Here is a 13119-nt window from a genome sequence, read left to right as displayed (position 1 = left end):
CGGCCAATTACCCCACTCTTCTGAGCCTTCTCGGTCGCTGCTCCACCCCCTCTGCCGATCCGGGGAGGGCTGCAGACTACCACATGCCTCCTCCCATACATGTGGAGCCGCACCAGTTCCCCTCCCCCAAACAGGTGCCCCATCCCACCAGAGGAGGCGCTAGTGCAGCTACCAGGACACATAACCATGTCCGGCTTCCCACCCGCAGACACGGCCAATTGTGTCTGTAGGGACGCCCAACCAAGCCGGAGGTAACGGGGATTCGAACCGGGATCCCTGTGTTGATAGACAACAGAATAGACCGCTACGCTGCCCGGATGCCCGACAGTGGAGTTTTTAACTAGATTGTTTCAAGAATAAGGGTGATGTGCAGAACTGTAACAACTACAGAGGTATAAAGTTGATCAGCTTTATACTGCTGTAGTTACTACCCCAGCAAGAAGATATGGGAAAGAGTAATAGAAGCTAGGTTAAGAGGAGAGGTGATGATCAGCGAGCAGCAGTATGGGTTCATGCCAGGAAAGAGCACCACAGATGTAATGTTTGCTTTGAGAATGTTGATGGAGAAGTATAGAGAAGGCCAGAAGGAGTTGCATTGTGTCTTTGTAGATTTAGAGAAAGCATACGACAGGGTGCTGAGAGAGGAGGTGTGGTATTGTATGAGGAAGTCGGGAGTGGCAGAGAAGTATGTAGGAGTGGTGCAGCATGTGCAGGAGGGAAGTGTGATAGTGGTGAGGTGTGTGATTGGAATGACAGATGGGTTCAAGGTGGAGGTGGGATTACATCAACGATCGACTCTGAGCCCTTTCTTCTTTGCAATGGTGGTGGACAGGTTGACAGACGAGATCAGGCAGGAGTCTCCATGGACGATGATGTTTGCGGATGACATTGTGATCTGTAGTGAGAGTAGGGTGCAGGTGGAGGAGAGCCTGGAGAGGTGGAGGTATGCACTGGAGAGAAGAGGAATGAAAGTCAGTAGGAGCAAGACGGAACACCTATGCATGAAGGAGAGGGAGGACAGTGGAATGGTGAGGATGCAAGGAGTAGAGGTGATGAAGGTGGATGAGTTAAATACTTGGGGTCAACTGTCCAATGTAACGGCGAGTGAAGAAGAGGGGTTAAGAAAAGGGTGCAGGCAGGGTGGAGTGGGTGGAGAAGAGTGTCGGGAGTGATTTGCGACAGAAGGGTACCAGCAAGAGTTAAAGGGAAGGTTTACAAGATGGTAAGGACAAGATTTTGGGGGCGTCCAGGTGGTGTGGCGGTCTATTCTGTTGCCTACCAACATGGGGATCGCCAGTTCGAATCCCCGTGTTACATAAGGCTTGGTCTGGTGTCCCTACAGACACAATTGGCCATGTCTGTGGGTGGGAAGGGGGATGTGGAAAAAGGAGGGAAAATCTTACAAAAAACAAAAGAGTAGGTATATTAGAGGGACAGCTCAGGTTGGACGGTTTGGAGACAAAGCAAGAGAGACAAGATGGAGATGGTTTGGACATGTGTGGAGGAGAGATGCTGGGTATACTGGGAGAAGGATGCTGAATATGGAGCTGCCAGGGAAGAGGAGAAGAGGAAGGCCAAAGAGGAGGTTTATGGATGTGGTGAGGGAGGACATGCAGGTGGCTAGTGTGACAGAGGAAGATGCAGAGGACAGGAAGAGATGGAAACGGATGATCCGCTGTGGCGCCCCCTAACGGGAGCAGCCCAGAGTAGTAGTAGTAGTAGTAATAGTAGTAGTAGTAATAGTAGTGAAGGGCGCGTCCTCCCACTAGATGGCAGCAGTAGATCAGTACAACTATGATAGCGTGGCTCTGTGGTGGTGTTGAAATGTTCAACAGCAGAAAATATAAAAACGTTCCAATCTTACGATATACAGTATGATGAAACGCTGTCGGAGAATTGAAGAAAAACAGAAGTAACACTTGTCTGAATGAGTTGTTAAAAGTAAGAAAAATGAAACGCAAAAAAAAAGAAACAAGAAAAATTTGAATCGAATTGAACGACAGCCACCAGATGACACGTCAGTAAAACCTTAACACACCTGAAACCTGTTCATAATGTGACTTATCCTGCCTCAAGCTCTACACTGCAGTCAGAACCAGAATACTTCATTCATCCCCGAGGGGAAATTTGGTGTAGGAAATAGGAAAATATTGGAAATATTCATTATAAAATATTGGAAATATTGGATTATAAATTACTGGGAAAATGACATTGGAAATAGGTTTTTGTTGTCCTTGTAGTGTCCTGGATGCATTTATATTCATATTTTTAATTTTCACAGATAAATCCAACCGGCGTTTAACTGGACCTTTCCCTCCACTGGCCCGTTACATCTACAAGCCTGCAGGTGTGTTGTTAAGTATGTGTGTACTGAGATAACCAGGTGGCTATAACTAGAGAGTTCTCTCCAGGGATAGGAGGTAAAATACTTGAGCAAGGCATTAATAAAGCCAGGGTTCGGGGTTTGAATCCTCCAAAAACTCTGTGAAAGTGACAAGGGGCTCGTGGAGATGCGATGGGTGTACAAGTTGACATTTGGAGGTTTTTCTGCATTGACTGAAACGTTGTTGTTGCTCAGAGCCTCGCGCCTCTCGCCTGGACCGAACTGACATTTAGAAACGCACATCAGGAATGAGTTTTCTCTTTCCCGTCCTACCAAATGAGATTTTACACCGCAGAAAATATCCATCTTCTCCTGGCAGCTCATCTAGTTTTGTGACCTGAATTAGTTTTTTTTTTCCTTCTTGGAACAAGCTTTAAAGTCTATGAACTGGGTTCGATCCTTTCTTTTTTCCGTGAAAACCAACTCGGGCGGAGGGGTTTTCTTGAATAAAATGAAATCATGCTGAAACCATCTGCTCATTCAACACAATGAGTTTGTTCTGAGAAAACTCTCTCGAGATTGAGAGGCTGAACTCACCCCTCGCTGACGGATGCTTCATGTCACTCGCTTCAGAGAAACGATACGGGTCACGAGGACCTCAGGACTTGTTATCGTGACATTTTGGATCTTGTCTGTGATTCTGGATATACACGTATATGGCTGTTAAATGTGATTTGGACCAAGTTTTACTAAAACAAACAAAACCGCAGTGCCATTTTGCAAGCAGCCTTCCTTTGTTTTTGCCCAACAAACCGATGTGAACCCAGAGGAAGACATTACAGAGGCAATCAGAACCAGGAATCGGGAACATTTGTTTGTCGTGCCCCAGCCCACAGCAGTGCAACACAAAGACAAAAACGCATATCTACAAGAACAAATATCAAACTACAAAAAAAAAATGGAAAAAAATCACTGTCCGAGAGAACGCCAGCCAGGATGACTGTCGGAACCGCCGGTCTGCATGGACTAGCAGTTAGCTTAGCCTGCCCCGCTTCCGCGTCCTGTCAGACCACACTCAGTGTTTCCTCCTCGGGCGGAGCTCCAGGCAGGGCCGTGGTCCCTGGGCCCACCGGACGCAGTTCCTCAGGCTCCCCCAGACGATCCAACGCCAGCTGTCCCAGCCAGGCACCTTTGACACACTTCCCCACATGCCACACGACACCAAAAACACAGTCAACGCTAGGCGAGGCCGCTGCCAGACCAGTCTCGGTTTTACCGGAACTGCCGGTCCACATGAACTAGCAGTGAGCTTAGCTTGGCCCGCTTCCATGTCCTGTCTTACCGCTCTCGGTGTTTCTTCCTCGGGCGGAGCTCCAGGCAGGGCCGTGGTCCCCGGGCCCACCGGACGCAGTTCCTCAGGCTCCTCCAGATGATCCAACACCAGCTCTCCCAGCCAGACACCTTTGACACACCTCCCCACATGCCACACGACACCAAAAACACAGTCAACGCTAGGCGAGGCCGCCGCCAGACCGCTGTCGGTGTTACCGGAACTGCCGGTCCACATGAAAAAGCAGTGAGCTTAGCTTGGCCCGCTTCCACGTCCTGTCAGACCGCCCTCGGTGTTTCTTCCTCGGGCGGAGCTCCAGGCAGGGGCCATGGTCCCTGGACCCACAGGATATAGCAGACCAAGCTCTCCCAGCCAATCCAGAGCCAGCTCTCCCAGCCATCGAACGAAGACGTGGACAAAGACACTGCATGGACGGTACTGGGTGAGGCTGCCGCGAATGTAAGTTCGCGCCACCATCTTCCTACACCGGTACTGGATGAGGCCGCTGCAAACGTGAATCCATGCCGCCATCTTCCCGCACCAGAAGGGGAAGGGGACACTGCAGACATTTTGAATTGATGCAAATGGGAAGACGGTATAATGCACTGAGATCTGGGCTTAAGGGGTTAAAGTCAAGTTGGTCAGGGTTATGACTTGTCGACTTGTTTGGTCTTCAGTGACTCTAGATCAGCAGTCTTGGACATGTTTCAGTTTTAAGTTTACAGACACAGACGCAGCGGCATGTTGAAAAGGCACAGTCAAGCAGCTTTCTGACATGTTTTATTGTAATATTTAATGAGAATTTACCGACCAAACGTGAAACGGGTTGAAACATGTTTTCTTGTGGGCTGACGTGACTTCTGACCCTCTCCTCCAACCTCACCTGGCTTGTGTCTCAAATGCACCCTTTATTCGTTAACCCTGAATGGGATTTACATCTGCAACACTTTCTGTATGCTTGTTTTGTCTCGGGCGGCATGGTGGCGCAGTGGTTAGCGCGGTCGCCTCACAGTAAGGTGGTCCTGGGTTCGAGCCCCGGGGTAGTCCAGCCTCGGGAGCTGTCCCGGGTCGTCCTGTGTGGAGTTTGCGTGTTCTCCCCGTGTCTGCGTGGGTTTCCTCCGGGTGCTCCGGTTTCCCCCCACAGTCCAAAGACATGTAGGTCAGGTGAACTGGCTGTACTGAATTGCCCCTAGGTGTGAATTTGTGTGTGTTTGTGTGTGTGTGTGTGTGTGTGGGCCCTGTGTGATGGACTGGCGGCCTGTCCAGGGTGTCTCTCCACCTGCTGCCCAATGACTGCTGGGATAGGCTCCAGCATCCCATGACCCCAACTGGGATAAGCGGCTTGGATAATGGATGGATCTATGGATGTTTTGTCTTGCTAGCAGCTACAGTGGTCGCTCTCTCTTTACTCCAACTTGCATTCCTCATTTTACATTCAGAATCTTCTGCACCTAACAGACACACACACACACACACACACACACTCTCATCCTGAGTGGTTTAAATGTTTGCAGCAGGTGAATAGGCTTCACGGATCACCAAAATAACAATAAACCAATAGGAAGGGAGGTCAAAGGTCAGAAACCACCGGGCCCTGACCGTAGATCTGCGGATGCAACAACATATTTCTGTGACTCCACCAGTAATCCATCCATTATCCCAACCGCTTATCCTGCTCTCAGGGTGGCGGGGATGCTGGAGCCTATCCCAGCAGTCATTGGACGGCAGACGGGGAGGCACCCTGGACAGGCTGCCAGGCCATCACACAGGGCCGACACACACACACACACACACACATTCACACCCAGGGACAATTGAGTACGGCCGATTCACCTGACCTGCATGTCTTTGGACTGTGGGAGGAAACCGGAGCACCCGGAGGAAACCCACACAGACACGGGGAGAACATGCAAACTCCACACAGAGGACGACCCGGGACGACCCGCGAGGCTGGACTACCCCGGGGCTCGAACCCAGGACCTTCTTGCTGTGATGCCACCGCGCTAACCACTGCGCCACCGTGCCGCATCCCACCAGTAATAAACAACCATGATAATTATAAATGTGATTGTTTTCCCTGTGGTGGAAGTACCCTTTACTGATTTCCGAAGGATTACCTTAACTATAAGACACCTGGGTCAAGGACGTTCTACCTACGACAACAAAACACCAAAAGGTGGTGGGGGGGGGGATCTGTTTCCTGAAGCGGCTGAAACAAAAGAGGACTGAGCGACGCCCTCCCTCAGAGGGCCGGGTTAAATTCACTGTTGGCCAGCCAGCCTCCTCCATGTGTCCGGTGTCGGTGTGTATCACAGGAAACCAAGACTGAATAATTCATCACGCACACACAGACTGGTTTTCACTGCTGCACGTTGGCGTCGATCTGAGTGTGGACACAAAACATGGACATCACAGCCAGTAATCTGAACTGCATCTGGGTTTTAGTCAAGTCAAGTTTATTTGTATAGCCCAGTATCACAAATTACACATTTGCCTCAGTGGGCTTAACAGCAACACAACATCCTGTCCTTAGACCCTCTCATCGGATAAGGAACAACTCCCTATAAAAAAAAAACCTTTAACAGGGAGAAACAACAGGAGGAAACCTCAGGGAGAGCAACAGAGGAGGATCTCTCTCCCAAGACGGACAGCGTGCAATGGATGTTGTGTTCACACAATTTACACAATATACTGAAAGAGGATAACACAATTATAATGGACTTATAACGTTTATGAAGAATATGATGCGCAGGATGCCAAGCGGTGTCCAAACGCCAGCGGGACAGTCCAGGACCCGAGCCACGCCACCAGCATCACCATGTAAAAAAACTATATGGATTAATAAAAAGAAAATGTGATGAGGGGAAGGGCAGGCAGCATCCAAGTGGCGACCACCATCACCACGGAGACCTAGGAGGAGACCCGACTGCATGTGCACACAAGGGAGACTCACATGACACCATTCAAACAGAAAAAGAGAAAGGAGAAGAGAGAGAGAAAAGACATGTGAGAAAAGAGAACAGTTTGCAATAGTCATTAGCCATAAACAATTATGTCATCAACTAGTCATAATCTATACACTATAATCTATACTCTGTAATCTATACGCTATAATCTATACTCTGTAATCTATGCTCAGTAATCTATACTCTATAATATATACTCTATAATCTATACACTATAATCTATGCTCTGTAATCTATACACTATAATCTATGCTCTATAATCTATAAACTATAATCTATGCTCTATAATCTATAAACTATAATCTATACTCTAATCTATACGCTATAATCTATACTCTGTAATACATACGCTGTAATCTATACTCTATAATATATACGCTATAATCTATACTCTGTAATCTATACTCTGTAATCTATACGCTATAATCTATACTCTAATCTATACTCTATAATCTATACGCTATAATCTCGTCAGCAGAAGAGTAGTTGGTAAATTCATTGAGACAGAAAACCAACCCGCCATCCGCCAGTTTTAGTAAATGAACAGATATTTTTTGATGTTGCTGGTGTCGAATTTTTTACTTTTATTATTTTACTTTATTTGTTTTTTATTTTACTTTTATTTTTTTATTTTTACGAATTACATCTGAGTTTTAGTAAATTAACAAACCCCGCAGACACGGCCAATTGTGTCTGTAGGGATGCCCGGCCACGCCAAAGGCAACACGGGGATTCGAACCGGGATCCCCGTGTTGGTAGGCAACGGAATAGATTGGTACACTACCCGGATGCCCCTAAGACAATATTTAGCAGATTTAAGCAACAAAATGTGACTTAATACAGTGGTTCTCAATCAGGTCCTTAGGTACCACCATAACTGCTGCTCTTCTACTCTAGCAGGTAGTTCATTACCTTCACCTGTTGTTCCAGTTCCATTGAGGGAGGTTCCACACCGGAACAACAGGTGAATGTATTAAACTACCTGGTGGAATACACCGATCAGACTAAACAACACTGAACAAGAGGCTAAACAACACTGGCAGGACAGCTGTTCCCGGCTTCTGCCTTCGTGAGATTCGGTTTCATGAGATCGATAACTGCTGTTTATTCTCTCCTCTCTGTTTTCTGCTTTAAGTTCTTCATTTGTCCTACTGATATCACTGTTTTCTGTGTTTAGTTCACTTATCGCTAGATTCTCTAGTTTTCTTACTCAAACGACTCTACTTACGGGACCTCAAGTGGGCATAGAGGCCGATTCTGGAACCACATATTTTGGGTCAACGTGGGCAAGGGTGTGAAGAAGTGGTTGAGGATGTGGTTTGGGCCTTTCTGGTAACTCGCTACTTCCTGAGTCTGTGCTTGCTTTCAGCAGCACGGTGGAGGTCACGGATGTAGGGCACAGCAGCCTCACGGACAGCCAGGCTCCAGGCCTTCCTGTTTTTTGCTGCTTGTTCTCAGGTGTTGAGGTTGATGCTAAACCTTTTTACGTGGGCGTTGATTTTATCTTTTTTGGAATATTTTATTTTTCATTTTCAAACCCATTTTTAACAACCATAGAACACAAAACACCAAAAAAAAAAAAGGTCCAATTCCCTACCCTCCCTATAAAGGGAAGACAGGAAAAAAAGTCAGCGCATAGAGTGAAATACAGAGACACTGCACTAACACAGTGTTATTGCCTTCAGAGAGGCCTTCTGGCTAACCAAAAATGATCACATCTCTGTGGTGGCATCAGTGACGTGCCTATGTACTCTAGGTAAGGCTGCCAAATTTTCAGAAAGGTATTGTATCCTTTTCTAAGTCCATACGTGATCCTTTCAAGAGGAATACAACTGTTCATTACCAAAGACTATCTAGCAATGAGGAGAGGGGGATCAGATTTCCATGTCACTGTTATGCATTTCCCTGGCCACACATAAAGCGATTTCCATAAATTTAATTTGGGAATTGGCTGAGGATCTACTGACACTTGTGAAATTCCCCAGTAAGCAAAACTCAGGATGTAATGGGAAGGTAACTCCTGTGATCTTGGTCAAGGTGTCACGGAAGTCGTACCAAAACGGCCTGACCTTTGTTCCAAAGCCAGGTACAGTGCAGGGAGAAGCTGACCGCTATACCACATCTGAAGCACATTTCTGACAAGTCAGGTTTGGATTTATGTAGTTTCTATGGGGTGAGGTACAGTTGATGGAGGAAATTATAGTGGACCAGTCTGTACTGAGCATTAATGGTAGCTGACAAACTGCCTTGGCATAAATCTGGCCAGACTTCATCAATTGCTATGTTCAGATCTGATTCCCATCTCACTCTAGATTTGTGCAGACCTGGCTTTGGGCCCTCAATCAGCAGTGAGGAGTATATCCATCCATCCATCCATCCATTATCCGAACCACTTATCATGTTCTCGGGGTCTCGGGGATGCTGGAGCCTATCCCAGCAGTCATTGGGCGGCAGGCGGGGAGATACCCTGGACAGGCCACCAGACTATCACACAGAGCCGACATACACACACACACCCACACACACATTCATACCTAGGGACAATTTAGTATGGCCAATTCACCTGACCTGCATGTCTTTGGACTGTGGGAAGAAACCGCAGCCCCCGGAGGAAACCCATGCAGACACGAGGAGAACATAAAAACTCCACACAGAGAGGCAGCCCGGGACGACCCCCAAAGTTGGACTACCCCGGGGCTCAAACCCAGGGCCTTCTTAATGTGAGGCTACTGCGCTAACCACTGCACCACCGTGCTGCCCTGAGGAGTACATTTTAGAAATAAATTTGTATACATTTCCCTCATGAAGCAGTTTCTCCACATCAGGAAGTACAGTTAAAGTCATTCCAGGGCCCACGTTGGTTCTAAGACAAGGTCTTAACTGAAGGTAGCAGAAGAAAGTCTTCTGCCATGTCATATCCTCATCTTAGGGTTATTGAAGGAGTTGTTGGAGAACATCCATCTCAGGGCTAGAATCCAGGTTTAAAAGGTCCTGGCAGTGCTCTTTCCACCTCTCTTTGATTGACTCGTCTGTTAGCAGTGTGTGCCCATCTTAATCCCAGCCTGGAGCAAAGGGAGATTAATCAATGGTGGCTGGGATTGTATATTGCTTTAGTAGTGTCGAAGAAGCCTCTGGTATCCCCAGAGTCTGTAAGGTGTTGGATCTCAGTGGCATTCTTCATCCACCACTGGTTCTTCGGATCCCTGACCTGGCTTTGGATGGCTGACTTTGCTCTTGCATGGGCAGCTCGTTTATTTTGGCAGTTGAGGTCATTCTTCCAGATGGTAAAGGCTTGCCTCTTGATCAGAAATCAGAAAATCAGAACACTTTATTCATCCCCAAAGGGAAATTGGGTCCTATTACAGACATTAACGCTGTCTAATCACTCATGTTGATTAACCATTGGATTTCCAGGTCATTCTCATCAAACCCATCTTGTTGGTTCTTTATATTATGTCCAAGAGTGGTTTTAGAGGTGACAGTGATTGCAGTCCTGAGCATATCCCAGTGGCTTGTAATATCATCTGGATACTGCTTGGGCATTGATGTACTGAGCATATCCTGGAACTGTTGACGAGAGAAGATATCAGTCAGTAGGTCGTGGTTGAGCTTTGGGCGACTCTGCTTTTTCTGCAGCCTTCTTTTCTGGTTAAGTTGGATGGACAGGGTGGAGCGGGTAAGGCGGTGGTCAGTCCAGCAGTCATGTGAGTCATCACTCTGGTGTTAAGTACCTCTGATCGGTCTCTTTGACAGACGATAATATAGTCGATGAGGTACCAAATGTTAGAATTAGGGTGACTCCAGGTTGTTTTAAGTCTGTTCTACTGATGGGGCATCTGGGTGGCGTACCAGTCTATTCCATTGACTACCAACACGGGGATCGCCGATTCGAATCCCCGTGTTACCTCCGGCTTGGTCGGATGTCCCTACAGACACAATTGGCCGTGTCTACGGGGGGGAAGCTGGATATGGGTATGTGTCCTGGTCGCTGCATTAGCACCTCCTCTGATCGGTCGGGGTGCCTGTTCAGGGGAGAGGGGGAACTGGAGGGAACAGCATGATCCTCCCATGCGCCATGTCCCTCTGGTGAAACTCTTCACTGTCAGGTGAAAAGAAGTGGCTGGTGACTCCACGTGTATTTAAGGAGACAAGTGGTAGTCTGCAGCCCTCCCTGGATTGGCAGAGGGAGTGGAGCAGTGACTAGTATGGCTCAGAAGAGTGGGGTAATTGGCCAGATACAATTGGAGAGAAAACGGGGGGGGGGGGATCCAAACCAAAAAAAAAGAATTGTTCTTCTGGCAGGAGTGTGTTGGAAATGGTTAGGCTGTTTTCTGAGCATGTTTTCAACAGCAGGCTGTCTGTGTGCCAGGTTGCGGCTAGGGGTGCCAGATTTCACTGTCCTGCTTTCCCGTCACTTCTTCTTGATCGCCACAGTGCTTTGACACAGGATGTTTATGGGTTTATTCCCTTGCAGGAGGACGACTGCGTGTGACAGCTTTTTACATGGAGTGGCTGATGTGCCTGCAGCCACCACATGGTCTTTGGCAGGGGGTGGTTAGAGTCCAATGGCATGGAGAACCAAGCCGATTGGGGACCACCCTCTGTTGCAGCCTTCATCAGCCATCACTGCCGTTGTGACCTGGAGATATCTTCCCCCAGCTCTGCCGTTGAGGTCTTTGTTGGATTGCGCTTTGTCTCGAACCTCCCCCTTGACCTATTCGCCTTGGGTGACCCTACCAGGAGCTAAGCTCCAGACAGCATAGCTCTTGGGATCATTAGTACACACAAGGTTCTTCGCCACGGCAAGGTGGCAGTACAGGAGAACACACACACACACTTGCTGAGTCCTTACCGCAGTGGCCTGGGTTCGAATCCGACCCGGGCCCTTTGCTGCATGTCATCCCCTCTCCCCTGCTGAGACTGTCTCTCTCCCGACTATCACTATAAAAAAGAATATACATATGATTAATTCTTTCATTTCCAATATCCACTTAATCCAATTTAGGGTTGTGAGTTAGTTGTTGTCTACCCAAGGATGCATTCGGCACAAGACAGAGAGACACCCTAGAAAAGACACCAGTCCACCACGGGACACACACACACATATGTATATATATGTATATATATGTATATATGTATATATGTATATATATATAGGCAATATATAAGATTCCAGTTCATTTAGCATGCGTCTCCTCTGATTGTGTAAGGAAACCCACTTTAACGCATAAGAACATGCAAACTCCTCACAGGAAGGCTGGGATCAAACCTAATATTCTTCTCACTGTGAAGCCACACAGCTAACCACAAAGCCACCGTACCACCTCCGTCACTTCTTTTTAAAGCTGTTTTGGAGACAAAGACGTGTTGAATGGCGGCCTGATCAAATGACAGCTCCGCCACACAAATTGTGACCTAAACTGTCATCGGTGTGTTTTTATCCCATGTGACATGGTGGTTACGACACACCCCATGGAGAATACACACTGTATCGCCCTGTGAGAAACAACAGAAATGCCATTGACCTGGTTTGTTGGTGTATGCACAGAAATATTGATGAGTTCCTTGCTCGCTGGCTTTCTGAATTATTTGCCACACCTCTGAGTGATGAACAGAAATGGTATTATAATATACACCGATTAGCCAAAACATTAAAACCACTGACAGGTAAGTGAATAACGTTTAATCTCTTTACAATGGCACCTGTGAAGGGGTGGGATATATTAGGCAGCCAGTAAACATTCATTCATTCATCTTCCGCCACTTCTCTGGGGTCGGGTCATGGAGGCAGCAAGGTAAGTAGGGCACTCCAGACATCCCTCTCCCCAGCAACACCCTCCAGCTCCTCCTGAGGGATCCCAAGGCGTTCCCAGGCCAATTTGTAGTCCTTCCAGCGAGTTCTGGGTCTACCCCGGGGTCTCCTCCCAGTTGGCCATGCCTGGAAAACCTCCAAAAGAAGGCGCCCAGGAGGCATCCTAATCAGATGCCCGAACCACCTCAACTGGCTCAATTCGATGCGAAGGAGCAGCAGCTCTACTCCGAGTTCCCTCCAGATGTCCGAGCTCTTCACCCTATCTCTAAGGCTGAGACCAGACACCCTACAGAGGAAACTCATTTCAGCCGCTTGTATCCACGATCTCACCCTTTCAGTCACTACCCAAAGCTCATGACCATAGGTGAGGGTTGGAACGAAGATTGACTGGTAAATTTAGAGCTTTGCCTTCCGGCTCAGCTCCCTCTTCACCACAACGATCCGGTACAACATCCACATTACTGCGGATGCTGCACCAATCTGCCTGTCAATCTCACCAGTAAACAGTCAGTTCTTGGAAGTAGATATGTTAGAAGCAAGAAAAATGGGCCAGTGTAAGGATCTGAGTGACTTTGACAAGGGCCAAATTGTGAATACTGGATGACTGGGTCAGAGCATCTCCAAAACGACAGGTCTTGTAGTGTGTTCCCAGTATGCAGTGGTCAGCACCTACCAAAAATGGTCCAAG

Source organism: Lampris incognitus, chromosome 1, assembly GCF_029633865.1.
Source record: "Lampris incognitus isolate fLamInc1 chromosome 1, fLamInc1.hap2, whole genome shotgun sequence".
In the NCBI taxonomy this organism is placed as follows: Eukaryota; Metazoa; Chordata; class Actinopteri; order Lampriformes; family Lampridae; genus Lampris; species Lampris incognitus.
This window is presented reverse-complemented; position numbering follows the sequence as displayed.